The sequence below is a fragment of the Chiloscyllium plagiosum genome, chromosome 10 (assembly GCF_004010195.1).
Source record: "Chiloscyllium plagiosum isolate BGI_BamShark_2017 chromosome 10, ASM401019v2, whole genome shotgun sequence".
NCBI lineage: Eukaryota > Metazoa > Chordata > Chondrichthyes > Orectolobiformes > Hemiscylliidae > Chiloscyllium > Chiloscyllium plagiosum.
Window position 1 is genome coordinate 3,317,986 of NC_057719.1, and position 3,265 is coordinate 3,321,250.

Sequence of the window (3,265 nt, forward strand, 5' to 3'; positions counted from 1 at the left end):
TGTGTGTGTGTCTGTGTGTGTGTGGGGCTATGTGTCCGTGTGTGTGTGGGGGCGGGGACTGTGTGTGTCTGTGTGTGTGGGGGGCTGTGTGTCTGTGTGTGTGCGGCTGTGTGTCCGTGTGTGTGGGGTTGTGTGTCCATGTGTGTGTGGGGGGGCTGTGTGTCTGTGTGTATGTGCATGTATGTGTGGTCGAAATGACATCATGTACAGCCCCACCATAACCTTATATTCAATGCCTTAACTAAAAGAGGCAAGCATTTGTTTATTTATTCTTTTTTTAGTGTAATGTCAGTGTCACTGGCTGGGCCCAGCATTTATTACCCGTCCCTAGTTGCCCCTTGAGAAGATGGGGGCGAGCTGCCTTCTTGAACTGCTGCAGTCCGTGTGCTGTGCCCACAATGACCTTAGGGAGGGAATTCCAGGATTCTGACCCAGTGATCTTGAAGGATCAGCAATATATTTCCAAGTCAGGATGGTGAGTGGCTTGGAGGGGAACTTGCAGGGGGTGGTGTTCCCATGTATCTGCTGCCCTTGTCCTTCTCGATGGAAGGGGTTGTGGGTTTGGAAGGTGCTGTCTGAGGATCTTTGGTGAATTTCTGCAGTGCATCTTGTAGATGGTACACACTGCTGTTACTGAGCGTCGGTGGGGGAGGAGTGGGTGTTTGTGGAGCTGCCTGAGCTACCTCATTTACCTGTCCTGCTCCCTTCAAGAATTTATGAACTATTACACCAAGCTCCCTCTGATCTTCATCTCTTTCCTGGCATTCTATCATTCATTTTGTCCTTTCCCCCAGTGCATCATCTGACACCTTGGTATACTGTTGTATATCTAATATCTAGCAAAAAGGATTGTGATGAACCTGCATGGTTTAATGTAGGAAATGGGGGACTACTGGAGGGTTGTCTGTCATAAACAGGACCAAATCCCCTCAGCCGGATGGACTGCACCCCAGGCTGCTATGGGAGGCAAGACAGGGAATTGCAGGAGCTCTAACACATGTACAGCACAGAAACAAACCCTTTGATCCAACCCGTCCATGCCAACCAGATATCCCAATCGAGTCCCAACTGCCAGCACCTGGCCCATATCCCTCCAAACCCTTCCTATTCATATACCCATCCAAATGCCTCTTAAATGTTGCAATTGTACCAGCCTCCACCACTTCCTCTGGCCCCTCATTCCATACCCGTACCACCCTCTGCGTGAAAAGGTTGCTCTTGTCTATCTTTTCCCCTCACCCTAAACCTATGCCCTCTAGTTCTGGACTCACCTACCCCAGGGAAAAGACCTTGTCTATTTACTCTATCCTTGTCCCTCCTGATTTTATAAACCTCTATAAGGCCATCCCTCAGCCTCCGACGCTCCAGGGAAAACAGCCCCAGCCTGTTCAACCTCTCCCTGTAGCTCAAAACATCCAACCCAGGCACCATCCTTGTAAATCTTTTCTGAATCCTTTCAAGTTTCACAATATCCTTCCTATAGCAGGGAGACCAGAATTGCACGCAGTATACCAAAAATGGCCTAACCAATGTCCTGTACAGCCGCAACATGACCTCCCAACTCCTGTACTCAATACTCTGACCAATAAAGGCAAGCATACCAAATGCCACCTACACTATCCTATCTACCTGCGACTCCACTTTCAAGGAGCTATGAACCTGCCCTCCAAGGTCTCTTTGTTCAGCAACATCCCAGGACCTTACCATTGAGTGTATAAGTCCTGCTAAGATTTGCCTTTCCCAAAATACAGCGCCTCACATTTATCTAAATGAAACTCCATCTGCCACTCCTTGGCCCATTGGCCCATCTGGTCCAGATCCCGTTGTAAATCTTCTTCACTCTCCACTACATCTTCAACATTGGTGTCATCTGCAAATTTGGACAGACTTAATACCCACTTGGAAAGGCAAGGGTTAATTAGGGATAGTCAGCATGGCTTTGTCAGCGAATTTGAAAATGTGATGGAGTGTGTGGATGAGGGAAATTCAATTGATGTAGTTTGTATGGATTTTCGCAAAACTTTTGACAAGGTCCCACATGGGAGACAGATGGAGAAGGTTAAAGCGCATGGAATTGAGGGAAACCTGGTGAGATGGATCAGAAACTGGTTTAGTAAGGGGGCAGAAAGGGCTGTTGTGGTAGAAGGCTGTTTGAGTGACTGGAGGTTGGTGTGCTGTAGTGTACAACAAAGATCAGTATTGGGATTCTTACATCTTGTTTTATACATCTTGATCAATAATATCGATGAAAATGTGGGGGAATGTTAAGCAAATTTGCAGATGGCACCAAGATTGGTAGAGCCATTAATAGCGAAAAAGATGGTTGTAGGTTACAGAAAGATATTGGTGGGTTAGTCAGAGAATACTTAATCCTGGTAAGTGTGAGGTGATGCACTTTGGAAGAAGGAACAAGATGAGGGAGTGTTTAATGAATGGCAGGACACTGGGCAGCTTAGAGGAACAGAGGAATTTTGGGGTAATTATTCACAGATCCCTGAAGTTGGCAGAGCACATGATTAGGAGAAAGTGAGGACTGCAGGTGCTGGAAATCAGAGTTGAGAGTGTGGTGCTGGAAAAAGCACAGCCAGTCAGGCAGCATCTGGGAGCAGGAAAATCGACATTTCAGGCAAGAGCCTTCATAAGGAATGAGGCTTGTGAGATGAGGGAATGGTCTCTGCAGAACACAGATAGCGGTGAGGAGGGAAATATTTCTCTGATGGTGGTCTGACTGTAGGTGGTGGAAATGGCAGAGGCTGATGCATTGTATCTGAAGAGGAGAAAGTGAGGACTGCAGATGCTGGAGATCAGAGCTGAAAATGTGTTCTGGAAAAGCACAGCAGGTCAGGCAGCATCCAAGGAACAGGAGAATCGACGTTTCGGGCATAAGCCCTTCTTCAGGAATGAGGAAAGTGTGTCCAGCAGGCTAAGATAAAAGGTAGGGAGGAGGGACTTGGGGGAGGGGCGTTGGAAATGCGATAGGTGGAAGTCCCTGTACACCTCCATCCCCCATCACGAAGGACTCAAAGCCCTCTGCTTCTTCCTCTCCCGCCGTACCAACCAGTACCCTTCCACTGACACCCTCCTTCGACTGACTGAACTGGTCCTCACCCTGAACAACTTCTCTTTCCAATCCTCCCACTTCCTCCAAACGAAAGGAGTAGCCATGGGCACCCGCATGGGCCCCACCTACGCCTGCCTCTTCGTAGGATATGTGGAACAATCCATCTTCCGCAACTACACAGGCCCCACCCCCCACCTTTTCCTC

The 3,265-nt window shown here is 48.3% G+C and overlaps 1 protein-coding gene across 2 annotated transcripts in view; it reads left to right on the plus strand.

Annotated features, from left to right (window-relative positions):
• Window positions 1-3,265, plus strand: part of LOC122553946 (B2 bradykinin receptor-like) — a 12,478-nt gene that overhangs the window by 1,237 nt on the left and 7,976 nt on the right. The window lies entirely within an intron of this gene.